Source organism: Centruroides sculpturatus, unplaced genomic scaffold (assembly GCF_000671375.1).
Source record: "Centruroides sculpturatus isolate CEXI.00-Female unplaced genomic scaffold, Cexi_2.0 scaffold210, whole genome shotgun sequence".
Taxonomy (NCBI): Eukaryota; Metazoa; Arthropoda; class Arachnida; order Scorpiones; family Buthidae; genus Centruroides; species Centruroides sculpturatus.
Genome location: NW_019384341.1, coordinates 283,657 through 307,780, shown reverse-complemented (window position 1 = coordinate 307,780; position 24,124 = coordinate 283,657). Strand labels below are relative to the sequence as shown.

At 29.5% G+C, this 24,124-nt stretch overlaps 1 protein-coding gene and 1 long non-coding RNA gene across 3 annotated transcripts in view; one reads left to right on the top strand and one right to left on the bottom strand.

Annotated features, from left to right (window-relative positions):
* LOC111634317 (homeobox protein Hox-B4-like) overlaps positions 1-24,124 on the top strand; it is a 164,737-nt gene that overhangs the window by 13,594 nt on the left and 127,019 nt on the right. Inside the window, exon 3 of one of the 2 annotated variants that reach the window (XR_002758187.1) lies at positions 7,798-7,913. The gene's annotated coding sequence lies outside the window, so the exon portion shown is untranslated. Of the gene's footprint in view, positions 1-5,029; positions 6,426-7,797; positions 7,914-24,124 lie in introns of those variants that run through there. The other variant, XR_002758184.1, reaches the window with a different exon arrangement.
* On the bottom strand, positions 22,291-22,730 carry LOC111634379. The gene is made up of 2 exons (XR_002758195.1): positions 22,504-22,730; positions 22,291-22,420 (listed from the first exon to the last, which is right to left on the bottom strand). It is a non-coding gene; the product is annotated as an uncharacterized LOC111634379 (long non-coding RNA).

Here is a 24,124-nt window from a genome sequence, read left to right as displayed (position 1 = left end):
AAAATTATTCCTCTTTCTAAATTAACAAGCTTTAAAAAATTAAAATAACATAATAATTATAATTATTTAATATATTTGAATGAACAATCAGTCAGTTTGATCAATAATCAATCAATAATGTAAATAAACATGTCTCTGCTAATAGTTCTATTGTTGTAAGATAGATCCTTCAAAATTNTAACCTTAATTTATCATTGAGTTTTCGACATGTGGCCCAAATGGATAGACACACAATATATATGTGTTTGTATATATGTTGTATATATATTAAATAATTTAGAAAATACATAATTTAGATTTAGTGCAACGAAATAATTTATTCATAAAAATATATATTTAATACCTATTATATTACTTATATTATTCCGTAAATTATGTCTGAAAATCGCCTTACATTGTAAAGACACAAGTCATTTACAAGCCATAAATAAACCTGAACTTATCTAAATTTCTAACCTCCTAAAAAATATTTACTTACATTTTCTAACTACGCCCTAAACTTTAAAACCGAAAAAATAATTTTTGTAAAAATACGCATTTTCTGATGATTATTTATCTGTTAGCATTGGCATATGGATTTTTAAGCTTATTTATTCATAAATTATTACTTTTTAAAACATATTATTCTTAAAAAGTAATTTTAATTGTGTTTATGTATAAGAATATATAGGGTTTATATGCTTATTTTTTTATAATTATTTTATAAAATTAGTGGCAAAATATGACGTTTCTTATAAAAATTTAACACTAAAATGTCAGATTCATGTGTAAGTTATTTTAATTGCTGTCATTTACTATAAATATGATGAATAAGTTTAGTAATTTCCATGTATTTACAATAATATTTACAATACTTAATCTTCGCAATTTCATAACAGATTCTAAATTTAACTATTAAACATTGAAAATTTGAATAAGAATAATTAGAAATTAGTAATTTTCTAGTCGTTTCCTATCAATTCTTGTAAATGCGCGTATCTGAATGGAAGTAAGTTAGTACTTATCCAGGTTACATTTATGGAATGGTGTTTTTATCTTTATATCGATTCTATTCTTTGTAATTCTAGATGTGGGCTACTGTTTTTATTATGCCGAACTTATACGATGATTATGAAATAAGATATACGTTACAACATTTAAATTCAAACAGGTTGTATACTTTGAAGTAGCGATGTTTTGTTAGCCAGATAATGCAATTTGATAGGCGTATGGAAATCGGCCTTGAATAATCTATTCATAACAAATCTATTGGAACTAAACTTGACAACTTATTGGCATTGAATCGACTTATTATGTTAACGCCTTGTTACAAATTCAAAAAATGTGTTTCAGTTCAGCTTCGAAAGTTTTTACTTGTTCCTACTTTCTATGGGTTTTGTTCCATGTTTCGTATAATTGATTGTAAATACTTCATTTGCTTGTTAAGAAACTTATGTATTTTTTTTAATTTAAATGTGGTTTATTTATCGTATTTGAGCGTATATTTATTCTTCGAATTAAATTAATTTTAGAAAATGTCGAAATTTTTGTTGTTTAATTTGAAAGTGGCTCGGTGGAATGACTTATCGAAATAGTTCAGTGCTTATGTTATGGGTCAGAGGTCAGAAGGGAAAGGCCGTCTCTAATGCAGAGACTTCTCTGGGTAGAGCCTATAGTGGGCAACTTTAACCTCCCTCCGCCCCGGAACATGGTTTACATAATAAGTAGCTGCCTGCTCCTCTTGCAAGTTACGATGGCTAAAGTTCGGCGTAGGGAAATTTCCAGCCACTGAACACTAACTAAATAATGTATTCACTGCTACTCCAGAATGGAGTATAATAACTTGAAATTTAAATATTAAACAATCTATAGGTTTGAATCGATATTAAGAAACAGAAAACTTTAAACATAAATTATGCGATTATTTTTTAAAGAATCCAATTTATTTAACAACTATAAAATCGAAATTTGGGCTGTATTTTTGACGTACAGGAAGAAAAACACTAATTTTATCTTTCATTTATTTATTTTATCTATAATTATTAAAATCATTTGGGTTAAATTAACTTTTTTTACGTGTTTCATGTTACAGGTTATCGTGTTAAATAATACATGAAATCTGATTTAGTCTTATCTATACATTTATGTTAAAATGTATGAATTATAACATGATAAAATCAGTCTAAGAGTAGCTTTACATTGTTCTATAAATCATAATAAACATCGTTATATCTTTACAAAACATAATATTGATTAACTGGCGATATCTGAACCTATGTTAACAACTGTATGAACTTTAACCTTAGATTTCTTCTCCTATATTCAAAAATATATATAATTGGGTTCTAACTCGAGTAAATTAATAAATTTAAAACGTTAAATTGACTAAAATTAAACTTTTAAATTTACAAGTTGTAGCTTTTTATTTAAAGCTACCGGATGATTTATTTTATTGTGTGATTTAGACTTATAGATTTTATCTGTTGTAGATTATTTTGTACTTTAGTATCAATTTGTTATCTTTGTGACAAATAGTTTTTCTTCCAGTAAATCGTTTATAAAAAAATCTTAACTTTAAATTAGCTAGAAGTGGTTCTTCCATTTAAACATTAGAGTTTAGTAAGGAAAGGAATAATAGACCTAAAGGTATATATAGATCTGCACAGAATAAACGTAGAAAATAACTATATAGGTTATATTGATGAAAATTCCGGGTCTTTGTTCATTGTGTCACTAAATCACGTGACTGAAGCATCAGCTTAAAGTAGCAGTCGACAACATCAACGACAAGCCACACTGGCTTGATTGATGGCAGCCTAAGTCTCCAGGCTTACGACACAATTAACCAGGCTTCTGTCTTGGTTACCGATCCTACCATTCATTATTTTCCCTGGATCAGAGTTGCGGCCGAACACTAGGGTCAGGTCATCCCTGTCTAAAGTCGTTACTTGCTTCTTATGCCTTCCATCGATTGTTCTGTAAATTTTTTCCCTCTTCTTTTCTCCTACGAAACACTATTGATTGAATATTCGTCGCTTAATGGAGAGAAGACTGTACCCAACGAACATTAAGGCCGATCTCACGTTTATAATGTAAACTTTGTCTTAATATCTGTTATCCGCATTAAATAGTGATACGATTTTAAAAATAATTCCCAACTTATTCGTGCTTTAAAAATATTAAATTTTAAAGCAATGTTTTTATATAAGAAATCCGAATATTCTTCGCATTACTTTCTTATAAAGAAGTAACATTTATCATTTATTTTAATTAGAATGGAAACTATTTAACAAAAATTATTCCTCTTTCTAAATTAACAAGCTTTAAAAAATTAAAATAACATAATAATTATAATTATTTAATATATTTGAATGAACAATCAGTCAGTTTGATCAATAATCAATCAATAATGTAAATAAACATGTCTCTGCTAATAGTTCTATTGTTGTAAGATAGATCCTTCAAAATTAGCAAAAAAAAAAGTAATAATAATAATAAAGAGAAACTTTTAGTTTCTTTTCTTGATAGTTTTATCGTTATTAAAATCTGTCAAGTTTCTTTTTTATATTCTTAAAATGTCAATTCATTAAATGAAAATGAATGTAGATTGAAGAGTTGATTTTACGTGACATCAACAGCGATTGAATTACTCGCCTTTGATGTTAATGTTCCTTAAATGAGTTTATTTCTAGATCTAGGCCTATGTGTATATCATTCAATAGAGGAATAATTTCATAATAATTTAAATAATTAAAAATCTTATTACTATAAGTATAAAATATTTGAGAATTTTAATTGAAAATTTGGCATTGAGTTTTCTTTTTTATGGAGAAAAATATGTTTTAAATTCCTAAAGGGGGAAAAATTAATTTTTTTTTTCAGCAGGTAATGTAAATCGTTGTTATAGATAAAGGAAAAATTGTAAAATGTTGATGTATAGATTTAAATCTCCTTTCTCATTGTTTACGTGAAGAATATTTTATAGAAGTATTTTTCGATTTATTTTATTGGTTAAAAGAAGCTTAATAATATTTATCAATAAATCTTAGGATTATAACAGTCTAATTAATAAATTGATATTAGTCATTTCTCAAAACCTCGGCAATAATAAAACCTCTTGATTGCTTCTAACCTACTGGTATTATCGTTTATACGGAAAACAGCGATCGTTTCCAAAGCATGCCTGTATGATTAACGCACAGACAAGAAAAACGACAGCTCTTAAAGATAGGAGATCACATTAAGTAGATAGTAACATTTTTTCTCTTCCTATTTGTGTTAATGAAACCACGTTACCCGCCGACTACAAGAGAAATAACCGATTAATCTCTTCCTTCAATATCAGTGAAAAACGCAGCTAGTGTTCCGTGGTTGCCCGTCCTTAAAACTATCAAAACGAATGACTTTAGCTGACAAGGTTGCAAGGAAATGAAGGAACTACGACCTTGTAAATGGATATACCACGTGCTACCCACGTGTCTTGTTTCATGTTCATTTGTTTTCTTGCGTTTATATGATCGAATCATGCCTTGTTTTTCTTATTTGTAATATATTTCGTTTATTTTTATTTTCTAATTTTATCGATAAATTTTAAAAAACAATATTTACCTTCGTTAGTTTAGAAAAATTGCCGTATTCCATAATTTTAATAGGCTCGTATTCTATTTTTAAAATTGTCTGTTTATTTTATAGCTTAAAAGAGTTGGTTTTTCTGTTTTTCTATGATTTATTTTTATTACACGTTCAGCCATTGTAAATGGTCGTACCAATGCATTTTGTCACGTAAGTTTTGCGTCCTCCAAAATTAAATGGATCCATTCTTAGAATCACCTAAAGTACCGAATTTTGTTTTAACGACGTCTTTATCAATTTTATTAGCGTTTGATTTCCTTGTTGATTTAATGACTGGCAATAAATCAAATTATATATTATTACACTATCTAAATTTTTAATTTTTTCTTAATCTTTAGAACAGACATGTATATTATTATTATGTATTACTTTCACTGTATTCACTTGTATGAAATCACAATAATTTCTTTTTTTATAGAAATATTACATCTAGTAAGCTCGTTTTACAGGTATGTTGCTCTTTAAATTCTTTTAATTCTTTATAATATATGTAAAATTTTATACTGTTTTTTTGAATTTTACATTTAATTTTATCTTTTTTTCTTTAACGGTTTATTTATATCTAACCACAATTTTTTTATACATAAAATGTATATTTAAAAGGGGGGAGAATCTTTAAGGATATTCAGAAACACGCTGCGAATTTTTCATTTAAGTACGGATCTAAATTTAAATGAAAGGATCATAACCACGCTTTTTAAAATGAATGATTTGATACTTTCTTTAGAAACTTTGTCAAAAATAAATTTACTTTAAATTGTTTTTATTTCTTTTTTGTTTAGAAATGAAATATGCCAATGCTAATGATAAAATAATCGAAGTTTATTTATTATTTTAAATTTATTCAAAAATATGTGACATTTAAATTTGATTTAGATAGCATTATTGAAGGAATTTATAAGATGAAAATATATTTAGGGATCAACATCTTACTTGTACTAAAGGATATTTACTAAAAAACACTTATCAGAGTAGCTTAAATAGATTCATATTTTTAACATTTTCAAGGAAAAATCACGGCCAAAATTGTTTTTCTATCGCACTTTAAGCTATGTAAATGTTCTTTCCCTTAAAAGGATGTATGAGAATAGGAAGCCCTATTGGTCAAACCGCTTAAAATCGGATTGAGTGGACACAACATGCATCACAGAATTTTCCAATATGTGCTTTCCAAATATACGACGTTTACTGAATATAAATGGACATTTTTATCGCGCGGTTACTGATCGATCATGTTCTCCTCATACATTTAACATCCGCTTGCACTATTCTACGTAAAGAGGCACCAAAACAAGCGCCCAAGTTTCCCTTCCGGCGACAGTCTCACGAGAAAAGAAAGGAACGGTTTAAATCTTTTTTAATTTTAAAGTCAATAAATATTTCAACATTTTATAAGCATATCTACCTACACGAGTTGACGATGATATAAAAAAGAAGAGATAAAAATGTTCTTTAATTTGTATGTATGTAGCTTTTGTATCACATATGCATGTATGTACAGTACATACATACCGGTTTGTATGGATAGATTTACGTTCGTGTGTTTTTCAAATATTCAATTCTCACACTGACTACCTGACTGTCCGTGTATAAATTTCCCCTGGAGGTATGTATGTAATCAATTTACATGTACTGTATATTTTATGTACGGTTTTCAGAATGTATGGAATTACGCGAATTTGTATATTGTTGTCAAGGTTGCAAAGGGTTGTGAAAAAAAGAATTATTTTCATTTCTCATTTCTGTTTTCGTCTAATGCACAATTTCTTAGACGCCTAGTGATCTATAGTGATGAAAGGTTAAGGAAAAAAAAACAAAATTATGTATGTATTATGTTGTTTATAAGTTTCGACAACAGCATTTACAAAGCTGTGCTGACTGTGTGACCCCCCCAATTTACATCAAGCCATTACCCCAACGCCCATATTTTCTTGTTATTGTTATTACAGATCTGTTGTGTTATTTTGAAGTGATACCCCATTTTAGGTCTAACTTATGTCAACTGCATCTTCTCCCATTTTGTATGTGTACATCTGATCTGGGAGGAGTATCTTACACTCGTTGTATTTTTTTTCTTCAGAGAAGAATGCAATAAAAACGACACTTCCTGAAAACGATGTCGATATAGATGCAATTTTTTTCGCATAACATACACACAGACAGACAGCTTATAAAAACATTAAACTTACTGACAACTTGTTGATTTATTATCACTACATTTTTTTTACTTTTTTATGTTGCAAAATCTTTAATACTTACTATGATAACATAAAATATTCGTGTACGAATTAATTATTTATGAATTATACGTTTGTTATAGTCAAGAAAGTTCGTATTTAATTTATAATTAAATGAGGAATTTTGCATATCAATACAAACTTAATGATGTGATTCGAGATGCGATAATGAAATTCCTTCGATCAGCTAAACATTTATTCAATTGAAAGTGATCTAACTAGATTAATCGATTCCAGTTTCAGAAACTTGTTCGTGTAGCTTACCGATTCTAAACTTTAACCTGAATATTATTGAACTTAAAAATCTTATCCGCTTCTAAATACGAATTTATATTATCATTCTAAATTATGGAGATGGTAGTTTTATACTCACGCCATATTGTGTGCGGAAAATAACGGAAATATAAATGATTACTAGAGAAATTAATGATGTTTTCACCGAAACTTTTATCAATCATATATAAACATTTCAGCACCAGCTTTAGACTAAATCCACAGGTAAGTTTAAAATTACATAAGTCATCACACGACACTTTTATGTTATATTTTATTACCTTACACTTGACATTGACAGTAAACTTGTCTATTTAAACTAGATTTTAAAATGTAAACAAAGGCATTTTGTTTGTTATGAAATTTAAAACACGACTATTTATAGATTAAAAATCTATACTCTACATAACACTTTCCGTAGAATATTAAGCATTTATCGAGATATATTTTCTTATTGTTTAAACAAATACTTTACATTCTTTTATATATATAAAATTGTAATTATTCACAATGGTTTAAGTGATGAATTTTTCAGGTAAGTTTTTGTTTTAACTGTATTAAATATATGTATACAGACTGAATAATAGAGTAAAAAGATTTGTTTATGAATAAATTTAATATTTCTTAAATTATTTTAAGTTTAAGATTCTTGCTAAATATAAATATTATCTTTGAGGTGCTGTTTTCTCCGATGTTTTCGAGTGCTTCAAGTGATGCAGTTGAGAATCCTCTGAGAAAATAAAGACCAATTCATACATTTAAATGAATTTTTTCCAGTTTTTGTCTACTAAAGTAAGTATTTTGTTTTAAATTCTATATTTAATCAGATTGTTAAACAGTAAATCTTCAAGAATTATGGAGTTTTTGTTCTTGTTTTGCATTTTAATTTTTAAAATTATGGCCAAAAATAGGTCTATAATTTTGGCAAAATCATTATGAAACTTTAAATTTAAAAGTTCTTATATGTTTGCCAAAATGAAATAAATTAATTTGTAAGTTAAATGAAATTAAATTTGTTCTCAAAATAAAATTATAGATTTTCTTTATTGTCCTATTATAAAAGTTCTGGTTTATTTTAGAGTTAATTTTATTAAAATTTTAACGAATAAATTTATATTCTATTAAAAAATATAGTTTTATTTTATGTTATGGCATTCACATAATCTAAACTACTCATTAGAGTAGTCATAATTATTATAAGTCTAGACATCATTAATTATGAATACCTAAAATTTCAAGTAAAAAAGAGCATATGTATATAATGTTTAAATGTAAATTTAATGTTTTGTTTTTCCGTAATTTTAAGCATATACATTTAAATTATCTTCGACTTGTTTTTATAAAAACAAAGATTATTTACTTAGGCTATAGCATAGCATCCTACGAGTTTCATACTTGAAAGATTTGCTTGCACCAGATAAAAAAAATAATAAGATTTTGATGAAAATTTATGTAATATATAGTTTGAAAATAGTTTATATAAAATAATTTGAGTAATATTTATTAGGTTTAAGTGCATTTACATAGGCTATAACATGTATTTACTTTAAGTGTGTACGCCGTATCATTTTTATCCTAAACTTTATGGGGAAAGATATGTCTATACAATTCAAGCCCACCCAATTTGCTCAGATGTCAAAGTTTAAAACAATTTTTTTCTTTCGATCTTCTGAAACTAATCAGATAACCATATTTCATCGGTCCTTATTCTTGGTCTAGTCGTAAGCCATAACCTTAATTTATCATTGAGTTTTCGACATGTGGCCCAAATGGATAGACACACAATATATATGTGTTTGTATATATGTTGTATATATATTAAATAATTTAGAAAATACATAATTTAGATTTAGTGCAACGAAATAATTTATTCATAAAAATATATATTTGATAGTTGTTAAAAAAATAAATAAAGAGAGTTTTGTACTTAAACGGGATTTATGCTGCTTTGAAGTTTATATAGGCCTATATAAAAATATAAATCTATTTAAAAGTATTTTATCGATTTTTCAATTCAGTCAATAATATAAAAAGAAGTTTTTAACGGCTTTATTCTGCGAAAACCGTTTCTATTTTGTTTTGTATCGACCGTCAGAGATAATAAAATTAAATAGTATAAGCTAAAGAGTATTTAATAATCATTCTGAAATTTCTAAGAATAAAGTCATCAGGCAATTTAAATTGTCCAAGCTGTAAGCAACGATACTTTCATAAATAATAAGTATTCCGTTTGAAGCCGACGATAAGGAGGCATTGGTCTCAAAATGTGCTTTGGAAGGACTTACGTCACACCTATGACATGCAGCTCCCCTCTTGCAAACCGACAATCCATAGATCAATGTCACTTCGGCGTGTTGTTGTCTCTAGCTGTTCTCTGCCCTACCACTAATATGTAAATTTACTGCGCTAATAACGTTGACAGCGCGGTCTCGATATTCAGTAAGGAAAAATACACAATTTTCAGATAAGAAAATATACAAGGAATTAATGGAGATTAACACTTTAGGTTTTGATCATGTTCCTTTATCTGACACAAAATAGAATTCAACTAGAATGTAAACTTAAAAACATTTTAAAATTTATTTAATAAAGTTTAATAAGTGATTTTTTTAAATGGAAAATATCCATTATTTTTTTATTTATTACGTACAAGTAACGAAATTTTAAAACAAAAAATATTTTGATTGTTTTTGAGTCCGGAAAATAGATTCCTATACGAAATTTCTGGCGAATTATGAATAATTAACAGATTTATTTTAAATTTAATTAGGCAATACTCTACAGGATTTTAAAAGTATGGTAGAACTTATTTTGAATATTTAAATGTGAAAAATTCTGATCGTTAAACTATCATTGTTTAAATATCTCTACATTTACTAATGCAGAATTATTTTATAAACAAATTTTAATATTCGATTTTTTTTTTATTTAATAATTTTTAAATAGTTTTAATGGTTGTTTTTGAGTCTTAAATTCTCCTCTGACTTAAATATTTATTCGATTTTAATAGAAATTTTTAGGTTTTAATGAAAGACTTACAGCATTTTAAAGTTTAAGTAAACAGTTTTAAGTTAACTACGACTATTAATCTTGTTTGTGTAATGTAATAAAGGAAGAAAAGATGAAAACTGGAAATTTTCGACTTGAATTCGCTCGAGTCAAAAAGCCAAAAACATTTCATACTTAATTAAAGGCCGTTCAAATTTCCCTCAGGTATTAAATGAAGTGAAAGAAGCGGGACGAATTGTCACTTTGTCAAATCCAATACGAACTCCATTTGTGCCATAGTTGGTGACGGTTTAGCACCATGGAGGCCCTCCAGTGAGAGACAGCTAGGCTACGGGGAATTCGCCAACTAATCGACTGTGCATGCGCAGTGACCAAAAGCCGGTGAGGGTAAATGGGGGATTAGACTCCAGGACTTTGGGATGGGTGGGCGTGATGAAAACAAGGGATGTACAACATGTCCGGGGATTTGGGACTGACAGGTAATCTGGAAGACTGGTTTCTAGGGTCGTCCTACTCCCCGCCGACTAAGTCAGAAGAATCAACGGTCCTCTTGTTGGGCGTATCCGTTGTTTAATCGTAAGGTACCGTGAGGCGGTTCCAGTGTGTCTGATTGTTTGAAGCTTATACATTTTACTTGAACTCTCCACGAACACACAATTTTCCTTCCTCCTTTAATTGGTTTTCTGTAATATACCGGCTAAATAATAAACTCGCCGTATCTTTTATCTTCGTCGTACGTGAAATTTTAACCCTTTTCATATTTATGTTCCTATTAAAAAGTAGTTTGATACTACTACTTACGGCCTTATGCGAAATTACACTCAAATATTCGATCGAAATTACGTAAGATATAATTGCAGTGTAAATGTAAACTTATAATAGGCTACCTAACAGGCTCCTTTCTCTTTTCTTTGATTTGCCCTATAAACCTTATTTAAACTGCTAACATAAACTAATTGCTAGAAGAATTCAATTTTCCTAAAAGTGATATTAGGAAGTGTTCATTACTTTATTTATGATAAAAGAGGGATGTAATAGGATGAATTATAATTATAATAGAATAACTAGACTTTATATCCTGTTTAATTTTAGCTTTTATATTAATTATAGTATATTTTTATTTGGTAAAGTTTGTTAGATAATTATAGATCAGTTTATACTTTAAGAACTGATACTTTAGAAGTCCTATATAAAATATTTATTAGCACTGAACTTATTTATAATTGAAAAAAATATGTAAGCAGATTTTTAAATCAGAAACGTAAAAATTTTAACTATTAAAGACTCGTTACAATCATTAATAAAAATGAACTGATAAATGTAGTGTATAAAAAGTATTTAAAGTAAAAAATACGCCTTAAATACACAATATCACTTCGATAAATTACACGACACCGATAACATTCTCATCTATTTTGACTTTAAAACAAAGTTAAGTACTCCTTGCACTGTCTACACAGTGTAACTAGATTTATTTCTATGTTAGGTCATGTATCAGAATATTTTAAGGAGTTGTTCGATTCAACCATTCGCATCCAAGGAGAGTTTATATACAACGTGCAGCCGTGCCTTCTCACGGATTGCTCCATCCCCAGCCTGAAACGTGACCACGGAACGTGACCCTGGCGTCTTTTGGTCACGTGGAGTGATGCCCCATGACGTATCGAGGTCATCTGGCGAACATGCACGGTTACAACGCAATTCGTTGTACTGTATGCATGTAGAGTTCTTACAACTTCCGTTGTTCTTTTTTTAAAATTCCAAACTTATGTTACATGGAACGCAACACATTTTCCTAATTTCATTCAGTCTCCCGTTCATTCCAGCTGATATCCATCTTCACAGTAGAATCGGAATATTTATCTTTTATCCTGCTCTCAGTAAAATAATTCTGAAATAGAAAAATATATCATCAGATTACTTATAATTTAAAATTTCCTAAAATTTATTTAATATTTAGATATTTTAAAAATCACTTTAAAACTGTTGCAATGGAGCCCAAATACATGTAGAATTAATTCTAATTAAATGATGAATTATTAATATGTTATCATTATAATAAAATTTTTAATTCATAATCCGATTTCTACGGCCATTCACCTCTTAAAAACATCAGGAGGGACGACATTCGGTGTACAGATAGAGATATTGGGTAGGCTGTGCACCTGCGGCCCCAGACAGGTGTTGTGTCCTAGAGAAGGGGAAGAAGAATGAAGTGGGGAATGTTGGAAAAGACGATGAATATTTCACGTCAAACTAGTGTGTGTGCGAAAGGACGATAAGCCTAATTCCTGAGTACTTCAAATCGATCCAATGCTTCGATCGAGAAAAGGATCAAGAAGTTTGGGTGCGGTCGGTACTTCTTTTAGTCCGCATTTCCAACGGTTATAATTTATTTGTAGAATCTATTTATATATTTTTCGCTGATTTCTCGATTTAGAACTAAAGCTAATTCAAAATATTACTTATAAATCCGCATTAGTTTCAAATTTAAGGGAATTAACTCCAATAAAATGATTTTTATATCTCCTTTAAGACGGTTATGTAAACTCTGTAGTAGCTTCTATCGTTTTATTCTTCGGAAAAATTTAAGATATAATGGTAAAGTAGGATCAGGTTTTATAAATTAAATATGTTAAAAATGATCAAGTTTTTTAAGTATTACATGCAATTTCAATAAGTTCTGATAGGTTTATTGCATTGTCTAATTGAGCAGGCTTTTATCTTTATTAAATTCACTTTGAATTTTCTGATTGATTATTATGAAAATAGTTTATTATCCATATAGATTTATACTAGTAATAATTATTGAATTTTGTTAAATAATTCTTAAATACTTTTTCATATAAATATCAGTTAGTATATAGAATAATTTATGCATAAGCTTATTAGAAAAATAGGATTATTCTTCGTTTACAGTTAAGATCTAAAAGTATTTTATTTACTTTTATCGTTATTTAAATAATATATTAATTTACTATTTTTAATGCAATTCATATCAAATTAATTATATTCAATGTAAAATATTTTTTACTAATAATCAGTAATTTGCCGAATTATTTTGCACTTTTATTTTTAAAAACTTCAATGTAATTTTAAAATAATAATCTTAGCTAAACCAATTGTAAATTACTCCCTTTTTTGAATTTTCAAAGAAACGTTAAAGAAGCGAAAATGTCAAAATAATATATATACTGTGCTGTATATATATATGTGTGTGTGTGTGCTATATAATTTTCAAATAGGTCTTATTGGAAAACATTTGGAAACACGCTGCTACATACCATTTGAAAAACACGCTATAGAGCTATAGAAGAATAAATGATATATTATGTGCCAGTCACTACTTTCAGCTTTTATTTGGATGGACTGCTGAAAGTATAGAATATTCCTTATAAATTCACTCAACTCGAAAATTTCTTTAGATATGACTTACATTGTGAAGATCGTTAAGATTATCAAATGAGATCCATATTTTTGGTGAAAAACTTATATTTCCACGATGGAAACCAGTTTTTAAATCTTTTTATTTATTTATTTTTTATTGTTATTAGTCACTTTCCAGATGCGTTTACATATAATCTACTTAACAAGAGGGCACATCTGTTTTGAATTTCAGATTTATTTGATATTCGAATGGACACGATGTGTTTACGCTACCGTTTCTGTTTTTATGATGTGTGACAGAGGATAGTTATCTTGAATCTTCGTTAAATTATTCGCTTAAGCACAGGCTACTGTCATCACGTTAATTGGTGACAGATAAAAGCACAACAGAAGAAAAATTCGTTTCCTATCCATTCTAGTATACATTGAAGAATATATATGCTAACAGAAAGTGATTGGCGTGTCTTCTCAACCTGTCAGATTGTCACAGATCTTCGTCACGTGATGTCAAGCCCTTTTCCTCCCTAACTGATCGATGACTCTTTAAAAGGGTGTGTTGCGAAAAAGAAGGTGTGTCCTTGTCCGCAAGAGGTCGTTAGAATTTTATCCTAAACCTACGTCTGCCGAACGTGATTATATTATTCTGTCTCGTCTATAATTCCTCTTTCTCTTATTTAATTATATATCAAAATAGCTTCTCGAATATATATGTGAATGTATGTATGTATGTATATAGGCTATATATAACCTGTTTCCTGATTGATAGATATTATTTTTATAAGAGTAGTTTCAGGAATGTAATTAAACACACTACATCTTGTCATCCTAGAAATTTTTTCTTAGTCTATAATTAGCTTATGAATCTAAAAAACAAAAAAATAAGTATAATTTTCATTATAAATTCATATAAATGTAAGTAAGCAATTTTATTACTTGAAATAAGTAGTGTTCACGGTATTTTAACTCATTACAAACTTTTTTTATTGAGTATTACTTTATTTCTTAAAGTATAATCATCAGAAGATTGATCATTTTTGTTTCTTTCTTTAAAAAGTACAAAAAAACCCACTAGAGTCTAGCTTATGTTAGATTTCAGTTGTCAGTCAATATAAACACCTCCTCTAGTATACGCCTACTAACAGAAACTTTCTTCTTTTTTTAACTAAATCCTAGACTGTTACTCTGAAAAATAATATCTGTAAGGACTCATAATTTCCAGCTACTGAAAGATAAGTTTTTATAGCATTAGTTTATTTTACTGAGATAACAGAACAGAATAAACATAGAGATATAATACAGAATGTAATATGATACTCCTCCCACAGACAGTAGTTCCTCTCATTCTTCCGCCCAGATACTGATTTTGTATTGAAACATAATCTGTAGAGAATTTTAATAGATTTTGTGATTATTTTAAGTAATTAAAAATTATAAAATATATTTATTTTGGAAAAATTAAATTTACGTAATTAATTTAAATACATTTATAATCAATTTCTGTTTGTATCTTTGTCTAATTGGACCTTGTTTATTAATAGGACTTATTATACTGGTATAGTTTCCGATTAGTAAATAGAAGAGATCTTAGTAAAAAGTCAAAACAAAATATCTTTATTTTCACCTGCTAATCGTAAACTACACCAGTATAATAAGTCCTATTAATAAACAAGGTCCAAGTAGGCAAAGATACAAACAGAAACTGATAAAAGCAAGGACATAGAGGTAAAAAGAATTAACATTCATAATCAATTCAATATTATGATATATAAAGTTTTATGCGTGTAAAACGGTTCGATAGCAGTTGTTTTCTTTGTTGATTTTTTTCATAAAAATTATATATATAGTATAATTTAAATTATAAATAGACCCAAATTAAAGTAAATTTAGTAGTTTGCAAGAGCCTAAATTCTTAAATGGTTACCGTGGCGAAGAGCCACCGATAAGAACCTAGCATCCCTGCATCCTAGGGAAGAAAAGTATGGATGAGAGTGAAACTCACCCGCCTAAGATTCCCTGTGTAATGAAAGGCTGCCAACAGTATTAGGCTTAGGTGTAACAAATGGTCGGAGATGGCAACAATCGTCCGGCAGATTCCGACAGTCGAGATTGGCAAAACTGGAATTAGGCCTACCGATGCGTACAGATGGAATCATCTATCATCAGTCTAGTGACGAGGTACACACAGGCTTCGATAACGTTTCTCTAGTCTGTTCGTCCGGGCGGCCGGGCGCCGAAGATTCCGTTTGGCAAGGCAGAGGGAGATAAGGGAACCTTTGGATGAAGGGGATGAAATTATCCGCCCCGGGCTTTCTATCCCCTTTTCCGATAGAACCCCCATTTTCCCGTGGATTGATTATGTAATCTTTGGAGGATGAAGTCTACCTAGCGTCTTCCTTCGTACTAAAGCAGAAGATGCGAAGAGAACTCCTCTGCGGATTCATATCTCTTTTATATATTAAAAAAACACATCCGGATAAGAAAAAAAAGCATTGAAAATTAATTTTTTTTAATCTTTTAGAACTATCGAATTAAGGTTTATACGATGGTATTAATCAAATTTCAATAATGCAGAAGTTTATCGTTGCGATTGAATCAAATATACACTTGTTTAATTTTTAGATTAAGTGGAACTTTCAGGAATTTTCGTGATATTTTTTTTTTTTTCATCAATAAGAATAATTATTTTAATTTTGTAAATCAGAGCTTATAATTTTTATGATAAAAATTATATTTTTTAAAACATTATGCTGTAAATGTGATTTTTCGTAACTCTAAGTTAAGAAAATGGGCTATATATATTTACATTATTTATAATTTTGAGCGGATTGTTTTAAAAAGTTAGGTTTCTGTTTTGTACTTAATACAGTTTTATATAATATATTTTTGTAATTAAATAGCTCTAAGACATTTCTTTGAATATTATAAAGTGTTATAATAATGGCATTTTTTAACTTAAGGGCTATAGTTTAACGCTCAATGGTACTATAATTGTATTATAAATGGTCATACTTAAATATCAGATCATTTATAATGCATTTTAAAGCTTCAAATTAAAAAAAGTAATGCTAAAAATGGTCATTTCCAATTTAAATTTAGGTGGAAAGCGCTACTTTGCCAGTTCTTTCGTATAGTATGCTATTAATGTTATTTCAATTGATTATTTTCACGTCTATAGGCAATAAAAATGTCATTGAAATGAATTATTAATAAGTAACTTAGAAAGCAAACTTGTGCCTTCTGTCTATTAATAATGCATTTTAAAATATATGCATTATTAAAAATAGAATGATTATTATTAAGTCCGATCTAACTAAAAAAATAATAATAAATTAATTAAGTGAATCCTGAATTGTTGAGACTTAACTCCCCACACTTAGCTGTGTTGCTCTATTTATTAGCCTAGTAAAATTGCAGCCCATAAAAACTATGAAAGCATAAACTGTCATAATACTTTCTTCTTCGTTTATGACGTCCATGACTTGCCAACTGGCAGGTGGCCGAAGGTTCCTCACACTAATTCATTATTCTCGTCACGTCTCTGCAGTTTATTACCCGAACCACGTGAGGTGCCCATCGTCTCATATTTCAACCACGTTCTTGGACGTGCCATTGAAACGGAGTCACGAGGACCAGAATAACCATAAATATTGTCAGAAACGGGTTAGTAGAGCCATTTGCGGCCAAGTACACTAAGCGAATGATTGTGAGAGATCCTTTATAAAAGATACATTCTCCAGTTATCCACTCGTTCCGATCGCTCGAAAGTAACAAGAACCGTTTGTCCCGCTACTGTTAAAGGTAGGACATTCAGTATAAATCGCTACCAAATTCTAATTTTCAATAGTAGATAACTTAATTTGGCATAACAGTAGCCTAAATACGTGTTAGATTAATCATAAAATAAATATTAGATGTAGAAAAATAGCTTTTTCTAGTCAAACAAATCAATCATTTATTATTGTATCGATCCTCCTTAGATTTTATGTAGGCTTGTTTTTTTTCCTTATTCTTAGAATTCAGTAATAACTTATATATATATATATATAAGAAATGAAACTTCTCGATGATTATTAGTGGGCTCAGAAAAGGAGAGCAAAATCACGAGGTTCAAGAGGTTATCAGGAAGAGAAATTCGCAGGGATCTGTAGGGGACAAACTCTCGGTCTGTATTTAGTTTTCCACTACAATTAGGTTTTACAATTCTCTGCTCATTTGTGACTCCCTCGAGTTTAAAATGTAGGTGAGGCTAACGAACAATATTCTGTTTTCAGCTGTCATTAGAAATAAAGGGGTGAAATTGGTCCCACGTGTGCCCTCTGCATGGGATGGTTATCAATAGGGTCATCTTTGTCGAGTCTCGAGGTCATTTTCTAGAAATGTCTATATTCCAGGCACGTCGTCTATTGCATTGTCAATTTTTTCCGGTCTGGTTACCGTCACGTGATATCAGTTACTTTCCTTGTCATAGATTAATGCTAATGAAATTAACGTAAAATTTGCCAAACTGAAACTTCGAAAATGAATATATTTTAATAAATTATCGATATTTTCGAATAGTTTGCTAAATGAATATTTAGTAAATTAATTATCTTTTAATATTTTATTTTAGTATTTAAATATTTAATAGTTGAAATTTAATCTGTTTTCAAAATAGCTATAGAAAGATAATTTATTAAAAAAATTATTTAATCAAACTTTTAGGCTTCTTTAGTTTAATCCATTATAGAAAATTAGAAAAGTATAGCCGCATATAAAACCTATATAATGTAAACAACTTATTACTATAAAATTAAATATCATAATTTATTAAAATAACTCAATATTATATTTTATATTCAATAAATTTATTTCTTATATTGAGATTAATAGCGCAAGATTTTCCCCTTATCAATGAGCAAATTTTATCGTTTAAAATATACAAAACGGAAGAATACTGTTGACAGGAAACTCGAGAAATAATAAATTAAACTCTAACATTGCCTTTGGGAAAAGAAATCCCTTGAAATTTTAACAATTAAGATACTCTGCCTGTAATCATATTTCTTTAGAAGAAAGAGAATATAAACAATAATTAGGAAAAGTTTATTAAAAATGTCGAACAAGAGAAATTATATATTATTTCATTACTTTTTGTTTATATATTTAATTTACTTTCGTTTTATTTTATTGAAATTTAAGAAGTCTTTCCATGAGAACAGTCACTTTAGTATAGCTTATTATAAGTTTTCTTATAATTCTATATTAAGGAAAAGTAACAATCTTGATGAAATTTAATGCTCTCTATGGAATATTTATTTCATATGTATAAAATTTTTCTTAGAATAATAAGACTTCTATACGTTTTTACTATATAAATTGTAGAAATGTGTCTTGTATTTTATTTATAAAAACTTAATTTTTCCACATAAAGATTGTATTTAAAAATATTTTCTTTGTTTAAAAATTTAAAACAGAGTTTATTTCTTACTCAATACGTTTAACCAATTAGTTCATTAAGGAAGTAAATTCGTTTCGAATAATGATTATAAAAACTAGTAGACTTTTATGACGTTTAAAGAAGGATGTTGTGGAGTTGGAAGCATCTTTCGTTAAACGTCATAAGAGGATAAATGCCGCTAATTTGGAAAGTGTTAAAGAGAGCGAGAGCGATATTTGACAACCTCTTAAAAGGTAATAAAGATTACTTTTATTTTAGTAGAACGCTGCATTTACGATAAAAAGAGCAATCCCGACAAGTAGGGCATTAAACGAGGTGTCGATATTCCCCAGCCATCATCCAGATTGAGGCAGAGTAACAGGTGGTTGGCTCCCCGCTCTGTATTTATTATTCGGAGCACAGCCAACGAAATACGGATCAAGTCTGCCATTGGACGAGTCAGCTAGCTTCTAACCCGGCGGCAGAGCATGGTCCAACCGGCCTGGCAATATCCGGACAAGTTCTTATCTGCAGCGCCGTTCTGACACAAACTGTTCATTGTGTGTCTCTCCCTCAGTAGTTTATGGCAGTCACATCGACGCTCCTGCTAACACATCGCTCTTATCTTGGACATGTCGCGATACGCATGTTTTCGCCGTCGGTGGCCTCTAAAGTTAGAAAGCTACTAATTCATTGATGTCTGTTTAACGTTTCTAACTCGTAACATACCTAACCCTGATGATTGTTCTAATGAATGGAAAGAAATTTATATTATTAGGAAGTTTCTTTTTATTGATAACATTTGTAAGAAAATGGCTACACGAGAGTTGAGTTAAAAACATTTTTAAAAAAATTGCCGTTTACAGATAATTATCGTTTTTCTTTACGCATTGTAATAGCATAAATGCGCTTAGCTGTGCTAATGAAGATTAAAATTTTATTTATTATTATGAAATTATTACGAAAAGGTTAATTACTTAAACTGTAGCCATGAAATAAATTATGTATTAATTTTAAAATCAAGAAAAATATGATCTAGAAAATAAACATGGATCCTATGTCTTTGTATATTTGATTAATTGTTTTTTAACTGTGCATAGCCTGGAGTCCATTCATTTCTAAATCAGTGTCAAGACTAATTGTTTCAAATGATAAAGGAATTTTGAATACTCTTATATTCGAGAATAAATTGCATTGATAGTCGAGTTAAAGAAGACGATATCGACAGAATTAAATGTTAAAGCTTTATAGCATTTTTCCCCCTATTTTAAAAATAGAGAGCGTAAAAATATCCACTATTGATGATATTTTTAGCGAGATTCAAAGTCACTTTGAGGTGCATTTTTCGAATTGTTTTTTTTAAAAGGATTAAATATATAAAATATATTTACATATTAAAAGCAAATAGGAAATTCTAAATTCGAATGTAATAAAAGTATTTTCTTACTTGATTCGTATGTAAGAATTTAATATTTATTTAGAAATTAAAATTATTATTAAGATAATTATCTAACATATCAATAGATTCACACATTGTATTAATTAATTGTGTAGCTTAATCTTTCAATTTAAAGATAATAAATAAAGATTAGATCACAGTATTTATTTCGGACAGAAATTAAAGCAACTGACAACACCATGGATGAAACTAATTTATAGGTATGGTTTATAATTCATTTCATAGTCTAATAATTGCTTTGATCTTGGCAATTACCGAATTTAAACAGGAAGCATAATGTCAAAATTAATTTCGCTAAATTTCTATTGTATTCTCTTTGTAAAAGATACGGTATCTATTATTAACACATATGAATCTAAGCTCTACAACACAATGATCATATTCTAACAGATACCAAGCTATTGTTTGACCATTACGACCAGGCTTTGTTCGAGAGGAGCTTCTGTAGAAATGATTTAAGCTTGAGATAACCACTAAACATCAGTACGGCAGCGGAAAAGCCATCAATAGAAAATGAAGTGAGCGAAACAAACAATCTCATTTGAAGCTCGATAGAAAAGGGATGAAAATATCGTCAACTTTTCTTATCAATTGTCTTCACACCATCAGTGAAGGAGCGGTTAACTTACTGATAGAGTCGGGAACAAGGACTATTAAAACTCCCCGAGCTACTGAAGACCTCAACACTGTCGCTGTTTATCACTATACGTTTAAAAGACCTTCGGCACTTCTTTAAACTAGCTTTCATTCTTTTTATTGGTTGTCAAGACACGGAACTATATGCGAATTGTTTTAACATCTTTTCTTTTTTTCATCATCGTTAAATAATGATCAACTTAGCCATGCATCGACCTCAGAAAATATTTTTCTTCAAACAGTTGAAATATTTTATTCAACAAAATTTTTTCTTGCAATATTTATTAAATAACTTTATATATAAATATACTTTTGAGTTAATTAAACTCAATAAAAAATGCATTTCAGATAGATATTTCACATGGACTGTATAGTACAGTCCATCTGAAATATGTTTTTATTTGTATTTAACGTATTTTTAAAGCAAATTTTAAAATTCATTCAACGATTCGACACTTAAATAGAATGCTAACAAAATATTACGATAAATAAATTCATAATTTTAGGATTGTATGAATTGGAAACAAGTACCGTAAAAATTTCTAAGAGTTCTTGAAACATAAATCAAGAACAAAATTCTTCTTTACAAATTTTGTCGTCTCTATTGATAATTCATCTGTTTGAAGCTTACAAAGAGGTTGGGGAGAAAAATTGATATATCTGACTTGTAGACGAAGTCTTGAGATCCCTTCAGATGCAGACCCTCCCCGCATTCACACAGGGTGGCGTTTCAATTTGAGAAGTTGACAGGTGTCCCTGGCGATGACGAGGGCCCTGTTCGAGACCACCATATGTCACGAATTCCCAGATACCTATCCTGACAGTCCCTGCAGTGCAAAAGATCATTAATAACTACGGCCAAAAAGGGTACGGGGTTCGTCCCTGACTTATTCTATGGAAACAGCAGGACAAAGGGACTTACGCTGACATGTTTATGACCCCTCTGAGAATCTCTAAGCTCGATCCCCTCTGACTAACTGTCCACGAGGGCAGCTGCAGTGGACAAGGCCCTTGTTGAGAGGGAATACTTAAGTCCGGAAGAGGTTCCTCAATCGTCCATGAGGCACCTCTTTCCTCGGTCTGCGGAGCAGTTTGCTCCATCAAATCCCTCTAGACCTACCGATGAAGATGGTTAGGTAAGAATATTTCTAAAGATTTGCTCTACTCATAGTCTCAAAATTTGATTATATCCTTTACAGTTTCAAAGTTTTAAATATTTTCTTTNACTTACTCTGATGGATGAGTTTGTCTACTTCTTTGAGTTTTGTATATACATCGTTACTCACACATTTAGTATTTTCTGTCCAAGATATTAGAAGTTGGGAGGAAAGGAAAAGAATTCTCCACAGCCAAATTGCAGCAGTCATGTTCAACAAACGTTACCTTATTCTCCTGAAACAATTAGATTTTTATCAAAATTTCGAGTCAGTTTATTTCGTTCGTTGAATTTAAAATGAAATTTCATTTGACGTTACCTTCCTACGAGCAGTGATGATTTATTTAGTAGATCGTATGTAACAAGAATGGTAGCTATGGGTGCAAAAATAGCTCTATAGCAGCACAAAACTAAGAGTGGCCGTATTTGGTAGAGCTATCATATACAATATGAAACGTTTAGAAAGTTGTTAGTTCCGTGTGGAAACGCCGCAGTAGTAACAGCAGTGTGTATTTAACTACTTCAACGGGTTTTGATAAGGAAAACCTGTTTACTCTTTACGATTTTATCAGATAAATGAGAATTTTTTTTTATTTTTAGTATTTTCGATTAAATTTGTTTTAAAAAGTATTGTGATTTTAAACTTCTCTTTGAGTTAACTATGAAACAAAGCGAAAGAAATGAGATTGTTTACTAAAATAATTGGAAAGACATCATTAATTTCCGTCTAATCATGTAAGCTTCATATTCATTGATAGTAATCAGACTAAGTTGCAAAGTTTTGGAGTAAAATGAAAGTTTTAACGAGCTTTTCTCGAATACAATTAGGTTACTTCATCAAATTATATATTTAATAGAAATGCAGTTTACTGTTACCTAGAAAGAAATATATTTTGCTTAAATAAATTGATGTTGCTTTGAAGAGAATGTAAATACAACAATTTTATATTAAATCATAGTAAATATACTTTTAAAATAATAATCATAAAGTCCGTTTATTCTATTTGAATAGAAAATTTTAATAGTATTATTCTGAAAAATAATTTTCGTCTTTAAAATAATTTATTTATTTTTTTTATTTTTAAATGTTTCCCAGAGGATAAATAGTTTTATTTTACATAATCACCATTTTAACTTTCTGTATATAAAATAACTTATATATTTATAAATTATGCACTTTATCTAATACGTTAATAGATCATTGATTTCATAATTATTCTGTAAATGAGAATGAATTTACACTGGTAAAAGTTCATATATTTATGAACACTTTAGTAGTAAATCGAACAAATTGGAAGGGGGTTCCGTTTTCTTGCTACAACATTTAAATATCTTGTATCTAACTGCAAAGTTTCATAAATCTTTTTAATGCATGCAGAAAGAAATTATATATCATTTAGCGGCAAGCAGAACGATTACTCGGCCTGATTTTACTTTAAATGTGTTTTCGTTTTCTGATTTAAACACCTGAGAGACTACGGTTAAACCAAAAACAGCATTGTAGCTCTGTATATATCAAGAGTTTGGTCCCGAGGTGGAATCGGCTAATGGCGGAGAGACGACGGATTGCTACTTTCCTTGATGATGATCGATAAGATCGGACGAGAGCCGAGAAACCTCTAGTTTTAAGAGCTGGATGTTGAGCATGCTAACGCTGTCATCTCGCTTTCCATTGGGACGTGATAAAAATCTCCTCCTCTTTGTTCTTTCTTCTCCGACTGACGGTCAATATTTTTTATTTGGCTTCGCGGTTGTTGTTTCAGCCTGACTTTGTCGTCCATGGCCGCTTTATTCCGTCTTTGGCCATGAATGGATAGCCAGTCCCAATGGAGCATAGCTGGGAAGAGTCCCAGGATACTTTCATACAATCGCAATGGTTTCGATTTCAAAGATAGACAAAAATAAAATGGGCCGTAGTCTTGACTACTGAAGCGTTGAGC